This window comes from Euphorbia lathyris, chromosome 10, assembly GCF_963576675.1.
Source record: "Euphorbia lathyris chromosome 10, ddEupLath1.1, whole genome shotgun sequence".
Taxonomy (NCBI): domain Eukaryota; kingdom Viridiplantae; phylum Streptophyta; class Magnoliopsida; order Malpighiales; family Euphorbiaceae; genus Euphorbia; species Euphorbia lathyris.
The window spans coordinates 30,659,198-30,674,314 of NC_088919.1; positions in this window are offsets into that span (position 1 = coordinate 30,659,198).

Here is a 15,117-nt window from a genome sequence, read left to right on the forward strand (position 1 = left end):
ACCAAGATTACTCAGTGTCAGCTTTTACAATTTATATCCTGAGCAATTTAATCAAGCAATACATACATATATATATTGAGAGAGAGTTAGAAATTATTCAGCAGACTTATCCTGGTTCGGCCTCTCCGCCTACGTCCAGTCCCCAGAATCCCTCCGGGCTTTTTCAATCCAATACTGAGCTCTTTAAAGGTAGAGCACAAACCGTTTACAAGGCAGTTAAATATGCAGGGGTATCTTCCTCTATTCGTTTACTCAACTCCTACTGAGCGCTATAACCGAACACTCAGATTTTCTCTACCATTGAGTACTTAAAAATGAGTACTCAGCACCACTCTCTCAATCTTTTACAATTGATACAAATATGTTCTTTCTAGATGAAGAACACTTTAGATGAATACAAATTCAATCTAGCTTTTACACAGAAATAGAAATTTGGTGTAAGATCTTCTTTCTTGTTTGAATGTGCTTTGTATGTATATTCTTTTTCTCTTGTATTTTTCAGCAAAGGATCCAAGAGATGGTGTTGTCCTTTTATAGTTGATTCTGAAGCTCTAATCATTTGAATCTGGAAGTATCCGTTGGATTCAAACGGCTCTCTTGCGTCACATGCTTGGTCAGCATTCAGAACTCGCAGGCCAATCCTGTCTTCTGAATTTAGCAGGCGTCAGGCTTGTCTTCTTCCTACAGGTTCGTCTTATAGCGTCAGTTTCGTCTTTTAGCCAAACGCCAGTTGACCCATGCATCTCGAAATTGACTCTGTGCGTAATTCCAAGGTTTCTATATTGGCGCAGGTGTTGTCGGATCTTGTCTTTTAGTAAACGGATCATTCGCGTTGTCCTGAAGAACACTTAGGTTCACTTTAATAGCCGTTGTTCTTTGAACTTAGTCTCTGACGACACTGACTTGCATTCTACTCAGCTTCCATGGTCAGCTTCATTTGCAAGCTTTAGTTTAGAGGAAGACTTCTCTTCTTTGATACTGAGTTGTGTTCTACTCAATTTCTTTGGCCATCTTCGTCTTCAATCATTTGTTCTGAAGAAGACTTATCTTCTATAATGCTGAGTTACACTCCACTCAGCTTGTGCTGTGTTCTCATGCTGACTTTGTCCTGTCTTACTTTTGATTCCTGTTCTAATATATTCTTATACTTAACATTGATCAAACACATTAGTACAATTAAATCAAAGCACTTAAATTTAATTGTCTTAATCATGGATTAACTTAAATAATTTTGTCAAATCAAAATCATGTGGAAAGGTGTTTCAACAAACTCCCCCATTTTGATGTTGGCAAAATATTTAATTGTGGAACTCAGCATTGAGATTCCCTATGATTGAAATTACTTTTATACTTCTAAAGTTACTCCCCCGTAAGGGTTGCATCTGTTGATTTAAATTGACTCTAAAACTTCTAAGATTTAATCGAGTAAAATTAAGACATGCCTATACTCTCTTAGTTCAATTCTAGACCTTCCAAGATCTAATTCAGATGAGCCTAGGTCAGCTTTCAGAAGAGTTCAATGTTTGAAACATATGTTTACTCAGTTTGATACATAGTCAGTTTAGGTATCAGAGTTATGAAAAGATGTATCAGAGCTAATGTGTACTGAGTATGTTCCTTTTTAATTTGTTTGTTTGTTCATTTAAGACAGATCAGCACAAAGCACAACAGGTAAGTAAGCATCACATAAGATTTATCAGTTTGAATAAAAAATGCATAAATATATATAGATGGTCAGCATTAAAATGGAACACGCCAAATAAAACTACAAGTTAAGAACTAAGACTAGTCAATCTATTTCTTCTTGTTGACTTAAGCTTGGTTAGCTATTCCTTTGCCTTTGGTGGTTCGTTGTTGCTGACCCTGAGTTGCGGACTCAGATGCTTCTCCCGTTTTCTGTTGAGTTCCAGCAGCCTGCTTTTCTTTCTCCCCCGTTTTGCCAGCATCAGATGAAGGAGGAGTAAATGTCTCACGAAGAACAACACGAGTCAGTTTTGATGAGTACATTTGGAATTGACTCGTACTCTCCCGAAGACCGTCGAAGACCGTCGAAGACTGCCATGCCATCATCCAGAGTGGAAGCGGGGATCCTGATGGTGGAACTGAGCATACTTAAAAGATACTCCTGTGATTTCCCGATCCAAGTGATAGATTCTGTCAGCTTGGCATATGATTGATGGTACATTTTGAGCAACGTAGCATCATAGAACCGACGTTGACCGTTGGTATGCCGAACTTGCGTAAATGTAGACTGGCTGTACTTCAGAATCTCATTAGTATTCACTTGGTCAATGTCCATTTCCTCTTTACTTAGGTTGAGTAGGTGAACGACTTCACTAATTTGCTCAATGGAACACTAGGAGGAAGAGGAGATCAATTCACGAGCTCCGGTCAGCTCAGAAGTTAGCTGGGTAAAAAGTTGATTAACCTCAGCAGAGGTTGCATAGATTGAGTTTGCAGCTGACAAAGTATTGAGTTGGCCCTGGATAGAATTCATATGATTGACCATTGTCAGCTGGAGTTCAGCCAGCTTCACTATTGATTCTTGCTTGGGTTGTTGAGATACGAAGGATGTCATGACACTCATCAAGTCCTTGAGACCCTTGAGTTCAGTTAAAAGTTGAGTGATAGAGGAGAGTTGTGTTGGCTCAATATGGGCAGACCCAGCAGCATCGGCATGAGGCTGATGAATATCCTGAAGTAGGGCTTGAGCTGAGTCGATGATTCTTCGTCCAGACTTAGTGGCATGCAAGAAGGCATAGGATTCATCAGTTTGTGGGTCAGAGGCCGGAATTGGAATAGCACCGGATGGAGGAGGAGTTTGATGTAGTCCAGAATTAGATGTGCCGGCATGGTCAGTAGCTGGTCTTTTGTGCAAGTCAGCAGCAGGAACTGACTGGTTTTCATTCTGCGTTGAAGGATTTGGAAGAGGTGGATCAGCAAAGATGTTGACTTGCTCAGGGTCAGCCTGAAGCTGAGTTTTTCCAGAAGGTTGAGGTAGTTCAACGCTGACCTGAGCAGGATTTTCCTTTGCTAACTCCTTGTCGTGAGCAGCAGGAACTTCGAGCACTTGCTCGGCAGAAAGTGGACCTTGAGGAGCTTTGGGATCGGCTTGTTCCTCAGCTTGAGAAACAGAGGCTTGCTTTTCCTTAAGTTGATCCGAAGTCGGCTCAATGACAGTGGAGAAGAATTGGAACTGGAGTTTGGAAAGGGCAGTGATTGGTTCCATTAGTGGAGAATCGTCCAGAAGGTCGATGACTGGAGATTTCTGAGCCTTTCTTTTGAGTCATTTTCCTGTACTGTCCTTGTTGGTTTGAGAAGGGGGGTCAGCAGCAATAGAGTCGAGTGACTCAGAGGCAGGAATAAGACCAAGGTCAGCATCAAGGCCTTCCACAACCTTGTCCTGTACTAGTTGCTCAGTTTGATTCTTAGTTTGCTCAACATCAACTGTTTTATTTTGCGCAGCAGCATTTTTCTCACTTGGCTCAGCAGAGCTTGTCTGCTCAACATGAAACTGGCCTCCAAGATCACCCAGTTCTTCTTCTTGGTCAGTGGGAGGTTTTTCGAGATCAATTTCTTGACTTCTCACAAAGTGTGAGTCTTCAGAGACTATAAAGTCAAGAGGAGGTGCATCAATCGGCTTTAACCCAGAAGTTTTCTTCTTCTTTTGCAAGGGTTGCTCAGGGGTTTCCTCACTTTCTTCCTCAGGCTCGACTTGCCTTTTTCGTTTTTCTGCTGACTTAAGTTCACCTTGAGTTTGCTCAGCAGCAGCTTTCTGTCCACTAGATACTATTCTCAGCTTCCTCGGAGCTGTGTTGACATCCCTTGCGGATTGGTCAGCTTTTCGCTTCTTGTCTTGCCTAGTGCGGTCAGTGGGTTTTACCATCACTTTCTTCCCTTTCTTGGTTGGCACATCCTGTGCTTCTTCAACCGCGGCCCCCTTTCCTTTCTTGGGTTTGATGGGTTGGTCGTAAGCCAAACCGAATAGTATGCCAGCAGTAATTTCCGTACCCCAAACTTGAATTTCCTCTACCAAGCTCACCTTGTAGTCCACAAGTATCCGGGTGATAAGAGATCCCATCCTGAGTGTGCTGGTACTTCATTGAAATGCACCGATAAGAAAAACGGGCATGTTAAGTGGCTTGTAGGTCAGCATGTGCCAGATAAAGCACTGTTCAAAGTTAGACGCGGAGGATGTGGAGTTGACCTTAGGAAATAAGAAATTGGTCAGAATATAGTGGGCCATTTTCTGATTTTGACCCATACAGGTGCTAGCAATTTCTCCTTTGTGACCAGAGGGTTCTTGCTGGAGGTGCTGACCTTTGTTTGGTCATGCTGACCATTTCCTTGAGACTCACTTGAAGTCTCTTCGTAGACCTGCTGAGCAGGGGAAGGAGGATTTTCATCGGAGCGGTTTTCATCGTAACCAGCACCAGAGATATTTTGTGAATCGTCAGACATGATTCCTTGAGAAATTTTGAGAGGTTTTGGGATTCAAGAAATTTCAAGTGTAAAGAGAGATGAGTGGGAATTCGTCCACTACTTATAGGATTGTCGAGTTGATCTGATACGTTGGAGTGGCGGTTTGACCTCGATATGATCAATCGACAGTTATCTTGGCATTTATGACACGATCGACGCATGTGTTTTCTAATTATTGCGCTTATGTCATCCTAGGTGGCTATTCAATGCGCGTTCTAGCATTTTTTGTTTTACTGGCTTTACTCAGCATCTAGAATACGAAACGTTTTTGTCATTCTAAGTGCTCAGTTTTACGTAGAGGAAATATTCGTGTGCTTAGTAACTCAGCTTAAGATAATCACTCAGTATGTATGTCTACTCAGCATAGGGTGATATAATTCATATTTAGCTCAACATGCAATAGTTACTAATTTAGCATAAATCACTCAGCATGATAATCACTCAACATTCAATTAAGCATAGAATTTTATTGAAGAGGATTAGACATACCGATGGCTTCCCTTAGTATGTTAAATTGCTCACGAGCCAGAGGCTTTGTAAAGATATCCGCAAGCTGTTCATCTGTTGGTACATAAGCCAGCTTGATCTCCCCTTTGAGTACATGATCTCTAATGAAGTGATGTCAAATGCTGACATGCTTCATCCTGCTGTATTGGATTAGATTTTTGGACAAGTCAATAGCACTCTTATTGTCGCATTTGACTTCAACTGTGTCAGTTTGTACTCCATAATCCTCCAGCTGTTGCTTAATCCATAGGACCTGGGCCACACAGCTTCCAGCAACAATGTACTCAGCTTCAATTGTTGACAGGGCCACTGATGATTGCTTCTTCCTGAACCAAGATACTAGACAGCTTCCAAGGAAGTGACACCCTCCTGAAGTACTCTTACGCTCTAGCTTATCTCGTCCATAGTCAGCATCAGTGTATCCAATGAGTGTGAAGTCATTTGTATTTGGATACCATAAACCTGCATTAACTGAGCTCTACAAATATCTAAAAATTCTTTTTACAGCTATAAGGTGAGATTCCCTGGGGTCATCTTGATATCTTGCGCAATAATATACTAAGTACTGAATGTCAGGTCTACTAGCAGTAAGATAAATTAGAGAGCCAATCATACCTCGATATAACTTACTGTCTACTGACTTACCTTTCTCGTCAGTGCAAAGGATAGTGTCAGTACCCATTGGGGTAGATATAAGCTTACATTCTTCCATATCGAATTTCTTTAGCATTTCTTTGGCATACTTAGACTGACTGATGAAGATGCCGTTTTTTCCTTGCTTAATTTGTAGTCTAAGGAAGAAGTTGAGTTCCCCCATCATTGACATCTCGAACTCAGTTTGCATCTGTTTACTAAACTCTTTGCACATAGATTCATCAATAGCACCAAAGATTATATCATCTACGTAAATTTGTGCCAACAAGGTATTTTTACCTTTTTTCTTAATGAACAAAGTTGTGTCAGCTTTGCCTCTGACATAGTTCCTGGTCAGCAGGAAATTGGTCAACCTCTCGTACCAAGCATGTGGGGCTTGTTTTAGGCTGTACATGGCCTTCTTGAGTTTATAAACGTGGTTTGGAAATTTTGGATCTTCAAACCTTAGAGGCTGACTAACATATACCTCTTCGTTTATAAATCCATTAAGAAAAGCACTTTTGACATCCATTTGATATAGTTTGAAGTTCATGAAACTAGCATATGCACATAATATGCATATAGCCTCTAACCTAGCAACGGGAGCAAATGTCTCACCATAGTCAATGCCTTCTTGTTGACTATAGCCTTGGGCTACAAGTCGGGCTTTGTTCCTGACTACATTGCCTTGCTCATCCAGTTTGTTTCTAAAGACCCACTTAGTTCCTATGGTCTTTTGATTCCTAGGTTTTGGTACTAAATCTCGTACCTCATTTCTCTTGAATTGATCAAGCTCTTCTTGCATAGAATTGATCCAGAATTCGTCGTGCTCAGCATCGGTGAAATTCTTTAGTTCATATACTGAGACGAACGCAACATTGCTAAGATATCTCCTGAGTTGATTTCTTGTCATCAGGTTGTTCTCAGCAGCATCAAGAATGGACTTCTCCGAGTGTCCTCTTGGAATTTTGATTTCTTTGGGTAATGTTGAGTTGTCAGTAGCTGGTGTTTCAACAATCTCTGTAGTTTTAGATTGGTCAGCAAAGGTAATTTTGGGTTCGCTTTTACCTTTGGTCAGCCCGTGTGGTAATGACTCAGCAGCTCAATTTTGGTCAGCGGAAGCTGAGCTTGGGTCATCTTCGCCAGACTGACTTGACTTACCTGCAGGGTCAGTTTCATCGAACTCTATATGGACAGACTCTTCTACAATTTGAGTTCGTTTATTGAACACCCTATATGCTTTACTGTTAGTTGAGTACCCTAGAAAGATCGCTTCGTCTGCTTTAGAATCAAATTTGGCTAGGTTGTCTTTCGTATTGAGTATAAAACATTTACAACCAAAAGCACGAAAGTATCCAATATTGGGCTTTCATCCCTTCCAAAGTTCATAAGGGGGTTTCTTAAGAATAGGTCTAACTAAAGCCCTATTGAGTATATAGCATGCTGTGTTGACAACTCCTGTTAAGCCCAAAATATACCTAAAATATCATATATAAATTGTTGGGGTTTAGTGTCCTATAGACAATTGTTCTAGATACAAACTTAATATAAATGAAGTGTTCTTTATATCGTTTGTTTTAATGAGATATGTTTTCATAACTATATAAAGGCAATCCCTTTTAAGAACTAAATAAAGTCTAATAAAAGGAAATCCGTAAGTTTGTTTAAAGTGATTATAAAGTGTTCATACAAGCATGAAGTGAGACGAAACTTTATAATAAACTAATAAACTTAAAACCACCCCAAGTCAAGTAATATGTTTAGGATTGACATATCACCGCTGAGACTTGCATGTAACAATGTCTTCTGTCGCGATAGAAAGCTGATCTCACAAGCTTCATATATACAGATATCTGGACAGTTACATGGATCCAATGAAAAGGAGTTCATTAGGATTGGGGACCCAACTTGAGATAACAGGATGGGTAGATTCATCCTTGTCACCTGTTTATCTCATTGGTATTAATAGGTATAAGTAATCCTCAGACTCAAAGGAATGTTAGTTAGTAATTCTGGATTACGGAATGTGACGCTTTGATCCTGTTGTAACACGATCCTTAATAGAGATGACTCCGGGGTGTGAACGGCAGACGTTGGGTATCACAGGAAGTAATTGCAGGATAGTTATACATTGGATTGAGCATTTATCACTCCCGATAAATGGGAGATATGTCCATGGATCGCTTGTGGAAGACTTGACTCTAAATCCTTGCAAGGTGATAGCTTAAGATTGAAATGCAGATTTCTCTTAACCTATCTAATTGGAGTTGACTCGTCCTGTACAAGTAAAACGAACGTCTCGCTATATGTGACTTGACATTATCCATAGTCATAAGATTCAGTTCAAGGATGTAGTTGATAAAGGATCGAATTATACTGTAACTAATACGAAAAGGTCAACGACAGAATCAACCTGTCTTCTTATAACTCTGGGGGAATGTTTCGGATTTGCCAATCACATTTTGCGTACTCATTCCGTTATGCAAAGATTAAATATAATTCTGTGAAAATTAATTTAATAGTTGCATACGGCTAGAAGCAATAAGAACCTAATGGGTCACACATAAGACTTAGAACCCAAAAGAGAAACAAATGTTAATTAATTGACGGAAGCCCAACTGAGCCCAATAAGGCCCAATTAATTAAGGGGGGCGATTTTATGTATATTAGATACATAAATAATTAATTTGATTTTATCAATTCTAATTAGATTAGGATTATGAATTAAATTAATTAAAGGATAAATAAGTTCGGAGTTTTAATTAGATTATATTACTCCTATTATTATCCTATAAGGTTACTAATATTATCCTTATATTTAAGATATAATTATAGATAATTAATAAGAATTATATTCCGAATTAAATTCTTATTCAGTAACCTAATTCTATCTAACTAGGGTTTAGATACAAGAGGATATATATGTACCACCCTTATGCAATTTTCGAAATACCCTAGGCATACCAAGAGAGAGAATTTCGACCCCCCTGTTCGAGGACGAGATTATCTACCGCTTCCTTCCGTTCAATTGATTTTCATCTCTTTCTCTTTATCCTTGATCTTGTGTTGATTAATTAGAGACAATCTACTTTGGTTGTTATAAACGGTTGATTCTAACTTGATCTTCAATTGTTTTTGTTTTGTGCTCGGGAACTCGAAGTAAGAGTTGTGGGCACTTCGTTTGCAACGGTAGATAGAACATCTGAAAGGTATTTCTTTTATCCCTCTTTATATGAAATAACGATTAACAGATCTTGGGTTAATGGAAATAGATTAAAATTTTTATATTTCCGCTGCTATATGTTAGCCTATTTTTCTTCATAAATATGTTAAATTTACATTGAAATCGTGCTAATTATATTCATTTAGAGTACTTTTACGTCTTTATATACTTCTTTGATGCAAGGTACTTAATTATTTGGTTAAATCCAAATAGGAGCTAAAACGGAGCTAAAACGAGGGAAAAACCTAAGTTACGTGCCAAAAATATGTATTAATCAGAAGACCGACTCAAGGAGACAAGAAGCAGCCGAGAGACGGGGAAGAATACCCCTGTCGCGACTGAGATTTTCAGAATCTCAATCGCGACACGCTAACACCAGTCACCAGGAAATCGAAAATTTCAGCCTTCCTCCGTGCCCCCTGTCGCGACTGAGATTTTCAGAATCTCAATTGAGACAGCGAAGAATTCTGCACAGCTTTCACATGTTTAAATCCAAAAAACGCATCTGTTTGTTTGGATAAAAGCGACCCTTCACCAGTGGACACGACCCTTCAATCCCAACCCTTCACCAACTATAAATAAGTGATCCATTTAAGAAATCAATGTTGGGAAAAAGTTAGAGAAATTAGAGAGTTGTTATTATGTTGAAGAAACTCTGATTCAGAAAGAGTTAGAAAGTTAGATTTCATTTCTGTACAAACAAACTTGATATACACAAGTTGTTATTAGATTAGTTATAAACACAGTAGTATTAATTTAGTTTCAAAGGTTGATCAGAGACAAGTTCTCATTCTAGTAGTGGATCTAGCTGTCTCTATTCCGAAGATTTCGCGAGAAGAACTAACGGCTGAAGCGCAAAAGGGTCTGACAAACCTACGGAGTTTGAGGGAAAGATTGACAACCCGGATCTCAAAGATTTCGTCAAAATGCTATCCATGTTTCTTCCTCTCTGCTAACTTGTGAAGATTAACAATTCACTAATAATACATTTATTTTATTCAATACATTCTTGCTGTTGTTATTTTGATATTGTTCTGACAAAATGATTTTTAAAATGATAAATTGGTGTTTTTATTAAAACGTTTTATACAATCAAATTTACAAAGAAACTCTGTTGAACACTTGAAAGAATTAGTTTTTACGGATGATATGATCGTGATCGCGGCTTATCGGATATAAAATACTTTTGATTAAGGTAGAAATCTGCTCCGATCCAGAGAGATTTCTACGGTTCAAAGCCATCTAATTGCATAAATTCTTGTATTATTCCATGTTCATAATCTTACCAAAGTTATAGTTGCTTTGCTTAATGAAAATAAGTTCTATACCTTTGATTTATTCCAAATACGAAAGCGTCTGTCTTGTAATCAAACCAATACAATTAATTAAACGATTTTCTTTAAGTTAAACCTAAAGACGTGAATAAAACTGAATTAAAATAAGTTTTAGTTAAAAAGCGTTCCCTGTGGGTTCGATATCTTTTATTACTACAAGCGTATACCGTGCACTTGCGGAAATCGCTCAACAGCTTCACCCCAGAAATACTTTGGAAGCCTATTCTCACTCAGCATTGTCCTATCTATTTCAACTAGAGTTCTGTTCTTCCTCTCAACTACCCTATTTTGTTGAGGAGTCCTAGGAGCAGAAAATTATGGTCAATGCCGCTGACTTCACAGAACTCATCAAACAGTTGGTTTTTTAATTCTCCGCCATTATCACTACGGATGTGAGTTAGTTTTAAATCTCTGTCATTTTCAATTTTTCTTATCAATGTTGAAAACGTCTCAAAGGCTTCATCCTTGCTACTCAGCAAGAGAACCCATGTATACCGAGAGAAATCATCTACAATGACTAAGGAAAATTTCTTACCGCCCAAGCTGAGTGGCTGGACCCTCAACTAGTTGCTTTCTTGCTAATTTGGCAAGGAGGTCCATGCTTACATGACCAAGTCTCTTATGCCATAGCCAGGAGTTGTCCTCCTTTGACACTAAGCATATGTTTTTCGAAAAGTTCTTTTCTAAACTCAACATGTACACATTGTCAACACGAGGGGCAGTTAAAATCAAATCGTTTGTTTTTCCCTCGAGTATCCGAAACTCAGTGGCCTCAAATACAACCTTTCTACTGATGTCACACAGCTGAGCCACGCTCAATAGGTTATATTTGAGACCGCTGACTAAGGAGACTGACTCAATAGTAGGGTTACCTCCGATAGTACCTGAACCAACTATCTTACCCTTTTTATTGTCTCCGAAGCTTACACTTCCACCTCGTTTACGCTCAAGTGTGATGAACTGAGTTTCATCACCAGTCATGTGCCTCGAGCATGCGCTGTCAATATACCAAAGCTTTGACTTCTCCACGCACCTCAGGCTCACCTGCAATTTAGACTATTCATCTTTAGGTGCCCAATTCTTTTTGGGTCCTCGTTGGTTAGCATGAACAGGTGAAACATCATATTTTGCTTTATGACGACGTACATTAATGGTGTGGCCATCTTTACCACAGAAGTCATAAAAAGTTACCCTTTGAGGGTTATGTTGTTTTTGGTCAGCACGATTGTGCTGAGCATGCCAGCATACCTTCGTGGTATGGTCTTTCTTTCTGCAGAAGTCACATTGGACATTCCGCCGAGTATACCAACACACATCTATGGTGTGTCCTCTTTTCCCACAACAGTCACACTGACTGTTCTGCTGAGTGTACCGTCTATGCTGACCAGTACCTTGATACTCAGCATTGGGATAGAACCCTTTCTTTGCCGATTTACTCAGCTGGTTCTGTATGTTGTGATGTCCTTTCTAAGCTTCTTTGACTCAGTTTGGACTTCCGAGACAAAACCATTCATGACTTTTAGATTTTCATCTTGCCTGGTGTTGTCTTGGAGAAGATATCGGAGGTCACTCAGTTTGACCTCTTCTATCTCATCACATCGCCTGCTGAGTGCCTTTATTTTCTTATTACACTTTTTGGTCAGTGTATATAGATCACTCAGGGCGTTGACCATTTCATTTCTAAGCAAGAGAAGAGATGTTACCTCATTGGAGTGTTCCTCTTGGTCAGAATCATCAGAGGGGTCAGCTTGCTCAGATCGGCATTGGTCAACAGCGTCGTCGGCCATGAAGCATATATTTGCTGTCTCATTTGCATCAGCTTCTGATGAGGTTGACTCATCACTGTCACTCCATGTGGCCACTATAGCTTTTATACTACCTTTCTTTTCTTTCTTCAGATTTGGACAACTTGATTTAATGTGCCCAGTTTGGTGGCATTCAAAGCACGTGATAGGCTTGGAGATGTCCTTTTTGTATTTGTCGCTAGACTCAGCTTTGTACTTATCGCTTCTTGTGAATGGCCTTTTGTTGTTCTTGTCATTCTTTCTGAACAGCTTCTTCATTTTTCTTGTAAACATGGCCATTTCCTCATCATTTGACGAGTCAGCTTCGGTTGAGTCAGCTTTCATGACAAGTGATTTTTGTTTCTTATCCTCTGAATTTTCTTTAGCTTCAAAGTTCTTCATTGAGATCTCATGGGTCAGCAGAGATCCGATCAGCTCTTCATATTTGTACGTGGTCAGGTCCTGAGCTTCCTCCATAGCTGTTTTCTTAGCCTGCCAGCTTTTGGGTAGACTTCTCAAGATTTTCTTCACCTCCTCTTCTTTTGTGAAGTTCTTGCCGAGTCTTTTCAGCTCATTTATGATATTGGTGAATCTTGCGTTCATTTCAGAGATGTCTTCGTTGTCATTCATCTCGAGCAGCTCATACAATCTCATATATTGGTTCACCTTTGATTCCTTGACCTTGCTTGTGCCTTCATAGGTCACTTCCAGCTTCTTCCATATTTCATGTGCTGACTCGCAACCTGAAATTTTGTTGTACTCTGCAGCATCTAGCGCACAATGAAGCATATTGATAGCCAAAGCATTATTTTGTAATTTTCTAAGGTCATCTTCTGACCACTCAATTTTGTTGAAACACCTTTCCACATGATTTTGATTTGACAAAATTATTTAAGTTAATCCATGATTAAGGGACAATTAAATTTAAGTGATTTAATTTAATTGTACTAATATGTTTGTTCAATGTTGAGTATAAATATAAATACAAATAGAAACAAAAAGTAAGACATGACGAAGTCAGCATAAGATCACAGCACAAGCTGAGTAAAGTGGAACTCAGCATGAAAGAAGATAAGTTATCTTCAGAATAGAAGCTTAACGATCAAGCTCATCAACGAAGCTGAGTGGAACGAAACTCAGTATCAAAAGTAGAAAAGTCTTCTTGAGAACTATGTCTGGTAGAACGAAGCTGACCATGGAAGCTGCGTAAAAGAGAACTCAGTATATGGATTGACAATAATCAAAGACAACGACTATCAAGATCAAGCTGAGTGATCTTCAGGACAGCATGAATGATCCGTTTGTTAAAAGACAAGATCCGACAACTGTCTGCACCAATCCAGAACCTTGGAATTATGCAAAAGCCAATTTCGAGATGCATGGGTCAACTGTTCGATTAGCAAAAAGACAAACTGGCACAAGAAGACAAAATCTGCAAGAAGAAGACAAGCCTGACGCCTGCGGAATTCAGACGACAGGATTGGCCTGAAAAATTGAAGCTGACCAGAACTTGTCTCAAAAAGGAGCCGTTTGGATCAACGGACAAATCCAAAGTTCAAACCATTTCTGCTTCAGACCTCAACTATAAAAAGGACATGATCATTCTTGGATCATTAGCCGATCACAACAAGCACAAAAAGAGTATACATACAAAGCACACAAAAGCCAAAAGAGAACTTACACCAAATTTCTATTCTTGTGTAAAAGCTAGATTGATTTTCTCTAATCATCTAAAGTGTTCTTCATTCGAAAAGAACAATTTGTATCAATTGTAAAATTGAGAGTGTTGTGCTGAGTACTCGGTGTTGAGTGCTTAGTGGTAGAGAAATCTAGGTGTTTAGTTACAGCACTTAGTAGGAGTTGAGTAGACGAATAGAGGAAGGTACTTTTGCATATTCAACTGCCTTGTAAACGGTTTGTGCTGTACCTTTAAAGAGCTCAGTATTGGATTTAAAAAGCCCGGAGGGACTCTAGGGACTAGACGTAGGCGGAGAGGCCGAACCAGGATAAATCGTACTGAGTAATCTCTAACTCTCTCTCAAGATATATATATATATATATATATATATATATATATATATATATATATATATATATATATATATATATATCTGTATGTGTTGCTTGTCATATTTACCAGCATATAAACTGTTTAAACTGACACTGAGTAAATAAGACTGCTGAGTTGGAAGCTGACCATAATAGTGTCGATTCCCAACTCATACATAAAATATTTCTAGTCAACATCTGACTAAAGCTGTCTTACACTATAATCGGCCGTGCTGACCAAAGCTGAGTTAACTAACTCAAGAAAATATATTAAGTCAGCTTAATTAAATTCGAAAAAGTTACATTAGTTCCTAACCCCCCCCCCTTGGAACTAATCACACGGGACCAACAAGTGGTATCAGAGCTAAATAGGTCACTATTCAAAGATTTAACAATCTTGAGCTGATCCCGATAAATGGCTGAGAACAGCACTCGTTTCCTTTCAGGGAACCAAACAACACAGATACTCCCAGAGGGATTGTCAATTAGTCGGCCTCCCCTATTCTTTGGATCCAATTATACATTCTGGTAGAATAGGGTGAAGAACTTTATTCAAGCCACAAATATGAGTGCATGGCTTGCAATAGTTCAAGGCCCATATGTGCCTTATAAAACTGTTAACAATGAGAAAGTTGTCAAGAGTGAAACTGAGTGGTCAGAAGATGACCTAAAAAAATTACAAAACAATGCTTCGGCTATCAATATGCTTCACTATGCATTAGATGCTGCAGAATATAATAAGATTTCAGGTTGCGAGTCAGCACAGGAGATTTGGAAAAAGCTTGAAGTAACCTACGAAGGAACAAGCAAGGTCAAGGAATCAAAGGTGAACCAACATATGATATTATATGAGCTGTTCGAGATGAACGACAATGAGTACATCTCCGAAATGAATGCTAGATTCACCAACATCATAAATGAGCTAAACAGGCTCGGCAAGAACTTCACTGAAGAAGAGCAGGTGAAGAAAATCCTGAGAAGCTTACCAAAGAGTTGGCAAGCTAAGAAAACTGTCGTGGAGGAGGCTCAAAACTTGACCACATATAAATATGACGAGCTGATCGGATCTCTGCTGACTCATGAGATCTCTATGAAAAACTTTGAA